The sequence below is a fragment of the Cryptomeria japonica genome, chromosome 5 (assembly GCF_030272615.1).
Source record: "Cryptomeria japonica chromosome 5, Sugi_1.0, whole genome shotgun sequence".
Taxonomy (NCBI): Eukaryota; Viridiplantae; Streptophyta; class Pinopsida; order Cupressales; family Cupressaceae; genus Cryptomeria; species Cryptomeria japonica.
In genome coordinates, this window is record NC_081409.1 from 870495405 (window position 1) to 870510626 (window position 15222).

The following is a 15222-nucleotide window of genomic DNA, read 5'->3' on the forward strand; positions in this document are numbered from 1 at the left end:
TAAAAGGTTTGTCACGGACTCACCAGTATGCTCATGCATGGTTTTGTAATATTCCTGACTGAGATTCCCCCATTCCAATCTCCAGATCTTATTTGAGACTCCTTACTTGGATTCAATAATCTTTTAACTGCCAGACCTTTCAAATCAGACTTCTGAAATGCCCAGGTAAAATCACTATGGTTGGTTGATTGATGCTGTCTGTATTGATAATTAATTGCTTTAGTGGGTGACATTAGTCCTCATGGCTATACAAGTGGTTGGGCCCATTCACCCGGTGAGTTAGTAAGGTACAGTTAATTGAGTTGAGAAAAGCACCAGTACAGACTAAGATAGTTCAGCTGCTTTCTTTCTTATTTTTTTTACATGGGAATGAAGGACTTAGGGCCCTCACACTTTGTATTATTCTTTTAAAATCAAGTAGCTGGTACATTTCAAGTGTGTATTTGAGACCTGTAAACAAGTGAAAAGTTAACTACTGGGGTGATGGAAAGACGCCCAAACAAGAATAAACAGCATCACTCTAAGCTGTTCTGTTCATCTGCCAAGTTGAAACCTCACCAACATAATAAATTAATCAACACAAATAAACAGCATCACTTTAAGCTCATCTGTTCAGCTGCTGAGTTGAAACCTCACCAACATAATAAAATGGCCATCTCTTATTGTCATGGGATCAGAGTGACATACTGTGTTGAGCATTGTCCTTAATAGATGAAGAGCTTCATATTTTTGACAGTAATCAAAACATTTGTGCTGTCAACCACAGTATCAATGCCATCATCCCTAGAAGCCAAGAATAAATTCATCAATAGAGGGAGCTATTCCATTTTTGTGACAAAAGGAAGAACATTCCTTCATGGGGTCCTAGGAGAAGCTGCCACAGACTCTACAGGAGAAGAATTACTGTCTGGAGAAACAGGAAAAACTGAAGATATTTGGACTACAAGGAAGTAGGAAGCTTTGACAAAAACACCAGAAGAGAATTATCATGTGCCCTACACCCCAGCCTTCTAATTTCCTTAATTCTTATTTTAATATAAATGTTTTTAACCACTATTCAAATAATAACTATGTTACCTTGAGTTTCCGGGATCAGGATGGGGATGGCAGGACAAGTTGCCGAGACGACGAATTTTTTTTGCCAAATTTGGGGATAGGGTGGCGACGGCTATATAAAATATAGGGAAAATTTAAAATATATAGGGAAATTATAAATGCTCATATGAAAACATGCATAAAGCATGCATATATACATTATATTCATATGAAAACAGGGATATAGCATGCGTATGAAAACATTATAGAATGTTAAGTTTGAACAAACAAAATTTGTGTTCAAAATTCATTGTCAATATTCAATATGCATTCATAATTCAGAATTCATTGTCAATATGAATGTGATATCAAAGAAATAACATACAAAATGCCCAAAGGCTACATTGCTGCCATATAGTTTCATTGTCAATTACAATATGAAAATACAAAAAACATTGTACAGTGCTGCCCCTAATTTGCACCTCCTAACATTCCATCAAAATCAAAGCCCTCTAAGTCTCTGCCACTGTCATGGTTCACGTCCACTTCATCCAATGAAATCCCAACTAATCTCCTTGGCGTTTCCTCCTCATCAACTTGGGCCACATCTTCGGGGTCAACATCCCACCGTAAAGCTAGAGTCTACCTATACGTTGGAGCCTGACGATCTTAAAGTCGAAAAGCACTATGCACGACCAGTAGCTTCTCCGCTCGTCTAGGGGTAAGTCTATTCCTCTTGATGGAGTGAATAAAGCCATATGTGGACCGACTCCTCTCTGTAGTAGAGGAACTAGCAACCTATGAAGGAGGTGAGTGGCAAGCAACTTCAATTGTGGTGTATCCCTCCCACACCATGTCCACCATCCAATAGGGTTTCTTTGGGCTAATATAGCTAGCTATATACAACTTCGCATTTGGTTTACTCAATGTAGAACCACAAAGATTTGTGAACTCAAGGAAATGTGTTTGAAGTATGGAAGCCTCCTCTTGTGGATATATCTCATCAATGGCCCATGTGAACCCATCTAAAACCTCTTTGTCATCACATGGAGGCACCCTTCCATTCCTGGTGCATACCATTAGGGATTTAGAGCATAGGCTGCCATATGAAGTGGGGTATTCATTATGTTCCACCTTTGTGTCACAATGGGCCTAATGTGTTGCTCATAAAACCCCAAAGTAGGATCCTTAGCCGAAATTGTTTGCTTTATCTTCCAGGTCTAGGAGAGTTTGTATCGGCATACCTAATGACATCTACAATAGGTGAGATGATAGAACAAACATATATGCAAGTGCAAAGTTCAAAATATTAAAATCAGAATATGAAATCAGCAATCTAATATGTAATTTTTAAAACAATCAGCTATTTAATAATAAAATTAGCAATTTCTTACCTCACAGTGGACCCACCAATTGTAATCAAGACTCTTTTGTTTGGCGGATTTTCCTTTAGTAGAGTTTGATTCCCGCCATCTAGCTCACTCAGGATTCACCACCATCAACGGTAGAGGATCATGCACCTCAAGCATCCTCTCCAACACGATGAAGTAAGTGCAATACCTGTATTCATTAAAATAATAATTTTTTTACATGGCATACCTATATTCAATGTTTATGAAAATAAAAAATTGGAAGTTTGATACAAAATGAAGCAAGTGGCATACCTTGTGTCAACGGGTTTGAGGAATTCCTTTGAAAATGACCTAAAGAGAGCAATTGAGATGTGGTGGTTGCAAATGAACATTTGAATGTCTTCAGCTTTTGCCACCACTTGCTTGACTCAATCTATTTTTCCTATATCTTTCAATGCATGAACACAACATGGGGTCCAAAAGATGTTCTTGTAAGCACCCTCCACCATCAAACCACCCGATTTACACACATGTGCTGAATCAATGATCACCCGTACAAAACATTAGCAACCCTAGCCTCCTCTAGACATCCCTCAAAATGCTAAAGTGGAACTCTGCATCCTTGTGCTTCTTTGAACAATCCCCAACTTTGAGAAAATAAGAACCAACAAGTAATGTGACAATGATATTGATAAGTGGTCGATGTCTAACATCAGTCCACCCATCCATCGCAATATAGCATCCAAACCTCATCCAAGTTCTCCTCATATCCTCTATTAGCACATTAACCTTGGAATATTCTTTGTCTAGGAGAGTAGTTTGTAGTTTATGATCTCTAGAGGGTGTGAATGTGGGATTGGTAGGGGCTATATCTTTGACCATTTGTTTGAAGTAAGAGGAACGTGTCACATGAAATGGGATGTCATAGGCAAAAAAGAATCTAGCACTGAATATCTCTGTAGTTCATGTCCTTGTGCATTAAACAAAGCTTCTACTGACCCTCCCTTCTCACTACCCATCTTCCTCTTTTCTCGTCTCAACTTGACATTCTACTACCAATAGTGGATGCCATAGGCGCAGATGTTTGTGAACATGCAAAAGAAGGCGTTGGCATTGCCTCACCTTATTTCCCCTTTTCTGCCTCCATGTGCAATCTATGGCACTTATACTCTCCTCATCTTTTAGTTTTGGACAAGCTTTGGCCCCATGGCTTGGAACACCCAAAAAATGAGATTTTTTACCCTTGTGTATCTGCCCCTAAAATCTGTCAAGCAAACATGACAATCCCACGCCCTACTCCCTCCTCCTGAATTTCTTTTCCCTTGACCCCTAGGTGTAACAAATTGGAGAAGAGGTTTATTTTTATTGAAAGGGCTCTCTGCATATGTTTCCATGATTTTTGAAGGGCACTTAAATATATTAAATTGCTACCCACTACTTCTCTTAGCACTTCCACTTGCATTTCCACCAACAACTTCCATTTCATTCTCACTACTACTATCACCCTCATTGCTGCTCTTTCTGTTATTTCATGCTTCAAATTTTGAAAAAGAATGGAAAATTGGAAAATGGAAGAATGAAACTTATCTCTTTCAAGCTTGAAGGAAGATACTTGCCCTAGGTTGAACCGCTTTGCCTTATATTCCCTATTGCACCTCCTCTTTCAATGGCTTCCTTCAAACCCTCTTACTGCTCCAAGTTTTTTCTTCTCACACAAATGACCAAATGAGTCAAAATGTGTGAAGTAATAGCTTTAGGGTGTTCTTGGAGGTAGGGACCTGTTGGTGTACGTTTTATCATATACCGAACATTAGAATAAGATACCCAAAGGTATTCTATTTTCTCCTGAAAAATCACTGCTTATCATATGGCGATTCCAAGGTCTATATGTGTGAGCAAGCGACTTTAGTGGGATAGCTACTTGGGTAGTGTATGCTGAAAATCTCAAGGGGGACTTACGTTTACAAATGTCTTTCAAGCTTCTGGACTTAGATAAATTTGTCAATTTCAGGTTCTCTCTCTTCCCTTTTTTTGGGGGGGATTTTCCGGGATTTAGGCTTTCAAATATGGGGAAAAGGGGATAGGGTTAAGAAAACTGGTTTAAACCAATGAATTCCGGAGACGGTTTTAACTAGGTGTTCTCGGGAAACCACGCTTTGCTTCGCCACACCAAGGACAACTACACAAAGCGGGTGCAATCTGCAATGGGTTGTGCTTATGATCGAAGTTTTGGCATACACAGGGGATGGCTCAAACTAACTTTGCACAGTGAAATGGAAATCATCCATTCACCAAAAGTATGAGTGGAGATACACCGTTAATTAATACTTACCAAATCCTTCATTCAACTCTAACAACTTGAAAGCAAATCGAAATTAACTTCTAACTAATGCATTGAGGAAATTGAAACCATGCTAATCACTCAAATAACCGAGATTACAAAGCCTTAAGAGAAAGCGCACATGCAATGTATTATTTGAAAAAATGATCCTCACGCAACAATATATCAAAAACCTCACACTCTCCAAATGAGAGGAGGTAGCCTTATATAGTTTTCTAGAAAACAATGAACGACCGAGAGCAAACAGTGATCAAGGGCCAAGATTGAAAGCTACTAACTCTAATTAGGGTTTCTCAAAACTCTAACAGTTAGAACAAGTAGAAGGGTGACACGCGGCACAATTGCTATTATCACTGAGGTGAGTGTCCAGTTTCCTTTTTTGCAGATTCAATGTATCTGGACACAATGAGCCGAACCTCTTCCATAGCGATACTTGGCAAGTTACTAATTTGGAAGTTGATGACGTCCATATCATCAATACACATGGCAAGGATGCATTCCCACTCAATTGCTTGCGCAAGAAACTTTTTGTCAATGAGGAGAAAACTCGCAATTCTTGAGAGATCTCCGTTATCAATCATTCTCGAGATTTTGAAAAAGCTTGATTGAATTCTGGCTCTCAGGTTCTCTGCCTGCAGGTGTTTTTCTCACATACCCTCCCTTTGCCAAATTTCTGATGCCACACGAAACACTTTAATCAAAATTTCTCTAACATTTTTCTCAATTTCAGAACACTTAGTCTCATATTTCTTTAGGATCTCAGTCCTGGTGACCAAAGCACAATACCAAGTGTTAAAATCATACGTATCCCCAGCCTAAATGACACCTGCATCTATCAAGTCTTGCTGTGACAGCCCTCGGATAATCCTTAGTTGTGGAAGTATTTCGTCTTTGATTTCCTCAATATCCTCCCAATTTGCAGCCAAGTCCTGAATTTTGCTGACCAATGAAGAAGCCGACTCGTGCTGATACCAAATTTTCGACAAGTATGTCAGCACGTGCCGAAGCATCTGAGGTCCATTCCTTAACTTGCCTGAATGTGCCCTTCATGCCCTCATAATCTTTCATCGACTCCTGCGGAAGAGGCTGTGGAGGGGTAATTAGTATCTCATGATTAAGTGGCTTAGTTAGATGGAGAACATATTTTATCCATTGCTCATTTTCTTCTTCCACTTTTTGTCTTCTTTCTACTTCCTTGTTTAGTCTCTCCTTCAATGTGTTACCAGCAACATCAAACTCCTGAATTTCTTGGAGTTTGGTGCTCTTTCTGATATTCATAGTAGTAATTTCATAATATTCAGGAGCAACATCACTCTGGGTCTTTCCTTCCTTTGGCACAACTATCAAAGAGAATTTTCTAGTTGGCTTAGGTGGTTTAATTCATAGTTTAAAAACTCGTGGACTCGCATGGACTCACCACAGACTCACGAGTCCGTGGGATCCACGAGTTGACTCGCCGAGGACTCGCAAGGCAAGTCCTAGCGAGTCCATTTGAAAGACTCGCGAGTCTTTTGCACAGACTCGCGAGTCTTTCAGATGGACTCGCGCGACCCAGAAAAACCATCAGGCAAGCTTTAAAAATGAGTTTTTTTTTTTGTTTTTTTGCCTTCATTTGGCGTAACTCCCCCCCTTTTTGACTTTTTTGGGTGTTAAGGGGAAACTGCGCTGATGGAAGTAGGGAAAATTTAACCTCCGAGTCTGATTAGGCTCCATATAACAACATAATTAGCATTGAAGAAATCTTGGTATTATACATTTTAGAGTTGAAAGTTTGAAACTATCAGTATGAATGATGAAATTTCAAATATTGCGCATTTGTTGATCATATGACATGTGTAATGTTTCAATTAAGGCTCTTATGTTCTCTAAATGCATTAATTTCTTTATTTTTTTTGTAAAACTACTGTTTTTTTTTGCTGAGTCCTTGTCGAGTCTTTCGCGCGAGTCTTTCACGAGTCCGAGTCCAAATTTTTGGTTTGCTGAGTCCGTGGCGAGTCTGAGTTTTTGAACTTTGGTTTAATCACAACTGGTTCTTTCACCTTTGCCAAAAATGCTGCGGTATTTTCTTTTGAGTGGGTTTCATCAGGAACCTTAGCCCTTATCCTTTCTCTCAACCAATCAGGAATGGTTGATTGCTCCATGGTATCTTTATCAAATCCACCATCCATTTCTCCAGGTCGAGTAACTATACCATCAAGAAAAACCTCTGGAGGCTCAGGTTCCTCAACCTCTGTAGCTCTAGTAAAAACTGGTTCCTTGGCAGAAGGCACTCTTACTTCATTATCCCCTACGAACTCAGAAAATTAATGAATTTACCCACAAAAACCAGCTTCACCTTCAATCGATTGAGAAGAAAAAGTCAAGAAAATAGAAGGAACTTGATGAAAACTCAGAAAACTCGATGAATCTGCCTTCTATCAGCTGGTTTAACTCCCAAAATCTGAGAATGCTAAGGTTTGAAATGATAGTTGAACTCAGAACTTCACCAAGAATATGCTCAACCTGCAAGAAACCTTTTGGGAACTTTCTCCACTTGCTCTCCAAAGTTCGAACTTCATATGAGAAAATGAAAGAATGAAATGCATTTGTAGTGAAGTTCGAATTCTCAATTAGAAACACAGAGGATCTCTTCGAAAATTTGTTTCTAATATCATTTCAGGCCTTCGAATCCTTAAAGAATGTTTCTATTTTGGTGTTCAGTTGAACTGTCATCTCTTATCTAGTTCGAACTCTTCATCTTGCAACTGTCTATTTTGATTTTCAGTCCCTAGTTCAAACTGATTTGCAATATATCCTCTTTTCAAAACATTCTATTTTGATTCCTAGATCGAATTCCATGAAGATCTTCTGACATCACTTGAAGAATATTCTATTTTTTAAAAACTTAGTCAGCAATCTTTGACTTGTTTTGACCTCAATCACAAGCAGGGCGGACTTTGTTGAGTTTGTTTCAACTTTTAATTGAGATAGGGCGGACTTTGGAGGGATCAAGCACCATCCACATGCTACTTCCTTCTCTCTAGGGCAGACTTTACCTAGGTTGTGATCCATCATATGCTTGAGGTCTTAACCATAGGTCGACTTTCTTGATCACTGTGAACTTTACTTGCAGCAGGGCGGACTCCATCCATCTTAGGCACCATCTTATACTTATCACCTTGGGCGGACTTTGCTCATCTTATGCACCATAGATCAAGGCGGACTTCATCTCATTCGAGGTAAGGTAAGGGCATACTTTGTTGAAGTTAGGAACCATCTTCTTGTAGGTTAGGCATACTTGACTTGAGAATCCTTGAATTTTGTTATTTCCCTCGCTTCCTGGGTGAACTTTGAGATACTTAAGCACCATCACCCAAGGCGGACTTTGCTTGATCTTTCTTCATGATAGGGCGGACTTTCTTTGATGTATGACTTTGCGAGTCTCCCTCTCCATCATGGGGCGGACTTTACCAAATCTAAGAACCATGGAGGGCAGACTTTTTCACTTCCTTGCACCAAGGAGGGCAGACTTTGTTGAAGTTAGGCACCATCACTCATTACCTTGGGAGGAGTTTGCTTTTGTCCTAAGGCGGACTTGGTGAAGCTTGAGGTACCATCATACCATGCTTGGGCAGACTTTCTTGAGCACATGGAACGAGTCTTGGCACCACCATACCTTGCTTGGGTGGCCTTTTTGGAGTTCCTGGAACAACATTTGACACCAAACATGATTAGCCAGACTTAGAAAAATACTTGGAAAACTTCAAAATTTGATAACTTATTCAATTTTAGCTAGATCCCATCCGAAGCGCCATAACCCCTAAAATGTAGGAACTTATCCTTTTGGGTCAAAACTTGAAAATTTTCGATTGCGATCAATGCAGGTCAGTGGTACCAGTGCAAACCCTAGGTCCCCACTCCGAAAAAGCAAAAAACAAGCATCCCTAAAAAATAGGGAAAACTTTCTAAAAATAGCCATTTCGGGGATCGTGCTCAAAATGCCAAAAACGAAACTTCCTAAAAAATAGGAAAAAGTAAAAAAAGCAAACTTTCCAAAAATAGAAAGTTGTCCGAATTCGTTCAAATCAATTGCATTCTTCGTCCTTTGGCCTTTCTAGGCACTTTGATGGTGTCTAGACTCTGTTATTACTTGGTTTGCAAAAACTGACTTTCAATCTCTAAAACTCAAACCGTTCAAAACTTGGCAAACTGGGCAATACTGATGCAGGAAGGTCACAAGGCTCTAACAAAAATCCTAGAAAGCAGGAAAGGAGAGGGTCCCCATTCTCCATGGGGTGATGTGTGAAAAAGGTCACAACAGGACCCACAATGCAATTTTTTTTTTTTTTAAATGTTGTATTTTTATGTTCTTTTAAGTGCCAAAAACGGCCCCAGCCACAGGGGATGCATGACTGTCTTCGGGACAGTCAAGGGATCTCTTCCTCGCCATCCTGGGGCCGACCAGGTGTCCCCCGCGGCTGGGGCCAACATCCTGCTTTTCCCAAGACATTTCCTAGTGATCTCAGATTTTGGATTGGGGGGGGAGGATGTCCCTTGGCCGTCCCCATGTCCTCAAAATGTCCCTGAGATTGGGATGGGGAATTTTGGGCTGGGTATGCATCCTTGGGTTACGTAGAATAATAGTAATTATTTTAAATTTTAATAATAATAAGTTTTTGTTGTGACCGACCCAATTTTGGGGTTGGCACCAATTAATTGTCAAATCTTGGGGGGGGGACTCACACTACCAACTCAGCCATGAACAAGTATAAATGATGGGCAAACTTCCATTTGGAGCCATTGGATTTTGTCATTTATTATTATTTTTAATCTCTTATTGTTGCTGCTGGGATGAAAACCCATGCACTTGCTGATCCAGCTGTTTGGATGAAATCTAAGTACCTTCCCTTGTCGCCTTCGATTTGACTTTGCAGGTTGAGCTAAAATCATTGGTTCATGTTTTTTTTCCAGGGTCTTTGTGGATAGCAGTTATTTTTGATGATCTCCTATTGGGCAGGAGGGATGGTAATCCCTGTGCAAGGTGCTTTTAGGTGAAGTGAATCAACCTACAATAGTTATTGGCAGCAAAGCACCCAGCAGACTGTTGTGACGTTTTCACACATCGCCCCATTGCAAATGGGGACCCATGTTTTTTGCTCGTTTTCGCTTTGCTTTTTAGGGTTTTGATTTGAATCCAGTCGGTTTTGGGAGCTTTTTGAATTTCCTTTTCTAGAATGCAAATTTTGAATGAAATGAATTCGCCAGAATGGTCTATTTTCAATTGGAATTTTGAATGCAGAGCTTAAATTTGTCTAAGTGTTGAAGATGAAATGTGATTTTTTGTCCAATTGAATATTTTTGACCAAATTTTGACTTTTTTGAATTTTGATCCTAGGCATTTCAAATGATTTGTTTTCGCCTTGTGAAGTGATAAAATGTGTAAAATCATGATATTTTGGCCTGTAGGAGCAAAATCGCTCCTGTCCCTCAGTGAAGGACGGGAGCTCGTTTTCAAATATCTTACTATTCCTGCAGGGTCAAGATGAATTACGAATTGGAAGTGATGGAGAAAGGCGAGATCTTTCCATTGAATATAAATTGAAGATTTTCATGAGCACAGAAATGCCTCCAGGAGCAAAATCGCTCCTGTCCCTCAGTGAAGGACCGGAGCTTAAAATCAAATATTGCTTTGTCCTTGCAGGATTTTAACGTCTTGACGATGTGAAAAGGTCCAAAGAGGTACATTTTATCAAATGAATATAACTTGAAGTGCTGTCGGGGAGATCACATGGATAACCAAGTCCGGCTTGAGTGAGGTCCTGATCCTGAAATTTGGCTAAGTCTGGAATGTCCTGACCCTGAAATTTGAGTAAGTCTGGAAACTGAAAAAACCTCCAAAAACTAGATTTTGCAATATAACTCTTGGAGGTCTGAAACCACTCTCAAACATCCTGAAAGTATATATGGAATATAACTTAACTTATACTTAAATGTTATATTCCATTAAAATTGTCCTGATCGAGAGTGCGAAAAGTCAAATTTCGCTCGTGTCCTTCTCCAAGGGTCCAGAGCGAAATGCGCTCCTGTCCCTCTCCAAGGGACCAAGGCGAATCGCTCGTGTCCCTCACCGAAGGACCAGAGCGATATCTACAGAATGGCATAAATTTCAAAGGACAAACAAGTTTCGAGCAACCAAGAGGGTCGAAAGGACATCATTTCACGTAATGAAGATGATTGCAAGTTGGTAAAAACAAGAACAAGCACATAATGATGAACTTCGCTCCTGTCCCTCAGGAAGGGACCAGAGCGATATTAGGTATATTGATCAACTCATGCAAGAATCACGTAAGGTCAAGATTTTGCAAGGTCTTAGAGGGTCCATGGAGTCTTTTGAAGGTGATACACGAAGATTTCAAACGTAAAATGATCATCAAGTTGAACATAGAGACCATATCGCTCCTGTCCCTCTCCAAGGGACAAGGGCGATGATCCCTTTAAACGTCCAAACACCTCATGCAAACAAATGGAACAAGCGCAAAAGGAACGAACAAGGATGTTACTCACTTTACAATGAAAGAATGAGATCAAAGATGCATATTGAACGTGATAGTATGGGGATCGCTCCTGTCCCTCTCCAAGGGACTAGGGCGATGAGGTACGTCCACTTCATTTTCATATTTTTGGTGCCAAATAAACATTTCAAATTTTCCTTAAATGCCAAAATCGATAAATTTTGAAAATCCTATTAAATTAGCATTTAATATAGCATTGATCATTTATTAATTATTTTGCCTTTATTAAAAATCGAAATTTTACAAATTAAAAAACATTGGCAAATAATTAATTAAGTTTTTTAATAAAAATTGAGTGGAGCGCTTGATATTTATTTGTTTATTTTACCAAAAGTCGGCCTTTTACTTTATTTTAAATTCGCTTTTGATTACAAAGTCGGCCTAGTAGTAATTAAGGTGTGAGCGCTATAAAGGGAGGGTGAAAGATTTCATTTTTACATCACCTTTTTATCATTCAAATGCGATCAAAGGGAGAAGTGCGAAGTTGTATTCAAAGGGGCGAATTTTATTTCAAAGCAAGGTGGTGCGAACTTGAAGTTTCCATTTGAGCGAAGTTGCCTAGGACGTCAAAGACATATCAAAGATGGCGAAATTGCTAACTTGAAGAGGAGATCACGTCCAAGACTTGAAGGGTGGCGAAGTTGATAAGAGGAACGTTCTTTTGAAGATCACATCAAGACCATCTTATTTCAAATTTTGCCTAGGCAATTTTATTTATTTTGCATTTTAGAGTTAAGCTCTCAAAGAGGTATGGTGATATGGATTTATTGTTTTGATTTTGAACGTTGATCGTCATTGCCTTAATTTTGAAATTTTGTTTTTCCTTAGCTCAATCGTTTTTTTTAGGAAATGATTAATAAAGGACTTATCATTAAGTTTCCTAAAAAAAAATTGCTCTCTAATTTATGTTATGTATTGCAAAATCATGGTACTAATTTTGAAATGTTGTGTAGGCATCAAATGGAGGTCTCATCAAGGAAAATCAAGCCGGATCCAGGACGGTCTTCGCCGGGACGGTCTTAGCCAGGACATGGGCGACCTCTTTCAATCCAGCGTTCCAAGGCGAGGTACATCATCTTCCTGCACATCAAGGACGCAAGGAGTTAGAACAAGGGCTCGTTGAAGAAGCAAAATAGATCCAGAGGAATTAATTAAAGCAAGTTTCTCAACAACATCAAGATGAATATCTACCAAGTTACAAGTGTTAGATGAGGTGGCGTCCTAGTCATCATTTCTCCAGTCAGTGTGTTCCACCTCAGCATGACCAGATTCAATGTACTTAACTCATGGAAGGTGGCACAAACTCCGATGTACCTACCCTGGCTATCCATTGGTCAATTTTTCTAAAAGGGACATGTGTCCAAGCAATACAATTTTATCATTGGTCAAACATTAAATGTTATGTAATGGTTGTAACAAACCCTAATTAAGGTTTTTCATTGTTGAATCTTGGCCATTGATCTTGAATTGATCTAAGCCATCAAATTGTATTGTGGGCACTATATAAGCCCAAACATTTCATTTGTAAAAGATAATTTAGAATTAGAGAGAGATAGTATAGAAATAGTTGAAAGTAGTTAGTGGATAGAGAGTAGAATAGGAGGACAAGGCAAGAAATTGTTGCCATTGATTGTAAACAAACTCCATTTTCATTGAAGTAATGGTGAAATATGTCGTTTTCTTGCAATTTGCATGGTTTCTTGTTGAGTCTTCAATCTTAGATGGTAGATAATTAGATGAATGGAGGAAATGTGCTTGATTGATGGTGAAATTCGTATATCCATACTACTAGCAGTTTGTTGATTGCAGACTTGCCTTGCGTAGTCAACTGGAATCGTTCAGCCTAAGCTCAATTTCGATTTGTCGCCTCTTCATTGATATGCATCAACTTGGATGGTATCTATGCCTGCGGTGATGATTTGAACATCATAAAGCTTCCCATAGAAGATCGCACTAGTCTTGTGTAGATGTTCCATTGATGTCAAAACAAGACCTAGTTAGAGTTTCATCAAAAATCAATCATTGCTCCTACATTCTTAGTATTAGGATTAGATCCTCTCTTCGCCCTTATCCTTTTTCCATTTTTTTAATCTAAGTTAGTAAGAGCCTGTGTCCAGCAAAGCAGATCGGAAGTTCAATGTAAGTCCCCTTGTGATTCCAGCAAATCACATCATACCACTGGAGCTTGTCCACACGTAGAGACCCTACATCAAAGAACCTTGGAGTCTACCTAACTGATCCTTTACGCGAATCTTCAGCAGTTAGAGACTATTTTCTCAAGAGAGGATAAGATGCCTATTGGTATTTTATTCTGTGTATGATTGTGTACAAAATACACGTCAACACAGACCTCACCACACTAGGTCTAGGGCTTACTAGAATGTAGGTCATTTTGGAAAGCAAACATGATTTTGATTGATTGTGGGACCAACCACAAGTTCAATGATGAAGGGTTGGTGGCTAAGATGGGTTCGAGGATAGAAGACTTTGACGGGTGTAATGTTACAGTGGCAAACAAGTTTACAATTCCATGCAATTGAACCATTCAGTTGTTGGTGCTGACTCTAGGAGGACAAGAGACGTGAGATGACTTGTATGCTGTTGGCATTGGTGAGATGGACTTGGTATTGGAAGGCAATGGTTGCACTCTCTTTGTGAATACACATAGAACTATCAAATGTTGGAGTTGATGTTCAAATCTAAAGGTAAGGAGGCGGTTCTTTGTGACTTTTTTAAGAAGGGTCCTATGATGGTTTTAGCTAAGAGGATGGAGCGAGGAGTTATTGTCTGATGATCTCCTATTGGGCAGCAGGGATGACAATCCCTGTGCAAGGCGCTTTGAGGTGAAGTGAATCAACCTACATTAGTTATTGGTAGCAAAGCACCTAGCAAATCTCACTACACCAGTTCTAGGGCATTTTCTGGAGGTGGTTACTAGAATCTAGGGCATTTTGGGAAGCAAACAGGAGTATATATGTTGGAGGTCATCTCTCATACTTGAAACTTTCCTCCAGATCTGATCATTGTGCATATTAGTTAAATCTCCAATCCATCCTTTTTGTAGAGGGCTTATTGAAACCAATCAAGGTCTTGGTAAGGGCATTTGATCTGAATTCCTTGCAAGAGGCCATCAATAGAGGCCTTGTGACCAAAAACAAAGTCTACTCAAAGAATGCACCACCAATTCAGCATATGAAGCCTTCCCATAAGAGTTTCCCCTATACCTACACCCGTGCACCACCAATTCATAGTGCTGTTGCGGAGACAAAAACACCTACACCTGCTTATCAAGCAGACTAGCTGGATACATCCGTGCCCCTCTCTGGGAGAGTTTACTGTTGTATCTGTATAGGATACGGCTCAGATATTGTGTAACATACCCAAATAGGGGTGCTAAAAACAAAGACAAAATTTTTCTGCAAAGTATGGCACAAAATCTTGAAATTTGTTTACATATAAATATTTTCATTTCAAACCCAAAATTCTGATCAGATTTTAGATCTGATTTGTGCAGCTAAAAGATATAGATATTAGATTATTTTTGAGTTTAGGAAAAATTGGAAAATACAACAAAAACCCTCATTACTGAATTTTCAGAACTGAAATACAATGTCTTTCTTTAAACTTTCTGAGAAAAGAGCAGAGATAAATATGGAGATTTCAATTCTAAAAATACTTCAGAATTGGTTCAGAATAATTTGCAAACCCTAGCCAACCCTCAAAGTGGCCCTATGCTTCCAAAATGGTCAAAGTGCTCCTTAGTAGCCATCGACAAAGTGCTCAGGAATTGATGGTTTGCAGCTGTAGATGATTCCAGATCTGAGTCTCCGGCACTAAGATTCTCCTCCCATTTGGTCTCCAAACCTGATAAATACTTACAGCCTAAAAAAATGATGTGCCAGGGTTTACAAACTGGAGTACTTCCACCAAAACACACTCTTCT

The 15222-nt window shown here is 39.3% G+C and overlaps 1 protein-coding gene across 2 annotated transcripts in view; it reads left to right on the top strand.

Annotated features, from left to right (window-relative positions):
* LOC131037854 (dynamin-related protein 3A) overlaps positions 1-15222 on the top strand; it is a 70009-nt gene that overhangs the window by 33253 nt on the left and 21534 nt on the right. The gene's annotated exons all lie outside the window — the stretch shown is intronic.